Below are 518 nucleotides of genomic sequence, written 5' to 3' on the forward strand. Positions count from 1 at the left end.
AGACATTACAGTGTAATACTCTTTTAATCGAACACATTTTCCGAAAATAAAATGTAGAATGTAGACAGTGCTACTAGTAGGCTTCATCTTTTTAGGGCCTACATAATTGCTGATTTAAGATATAAAGTTCACTGTATGCATGCATATCGATACATTATCAAACTTAATGATTTTTAAGGACCGATACACCTAGAAATGGATGCCCATCACATGATTGAGAATTTGTGGGCCGAATTTTATAGAAATGCCCGGGCCAATTTTGACACCCAGTCCGCCCCTGTTGGATGCCCATCATATGGGATATAATTTATGGGCCATATGATGGGCCGATTTTGACACCCAGTCCTCCCTTGCTCCATCTCATCAAGTTTCAATATGATCAGAGATAAAGTTGATATAGATTGGAGATAAAGTGGAAATGATCTAGACAGGTTAGAAAAGTTAGCGTTAAATGTTGTTTGAAATTGAGTCAAAACTAAGATAAAGATACGATGAAACCAAAGTTAAAACAGTATCAA

The sequence above is a fragment of the Biomphalaria glabrata genome, chromosome 2, assembly GCF_947242115.1.
Source record: "Biomphalaria glabrata chromosome 2, xgBioGlab47.1, whole genome shotgun sequence".
Lineage (NCBI taxonomy): Eukaryota > Metazoa > Mollusca > Gastropoda > Planorbidae > Biomphalaria > Biomphalaria glabrata.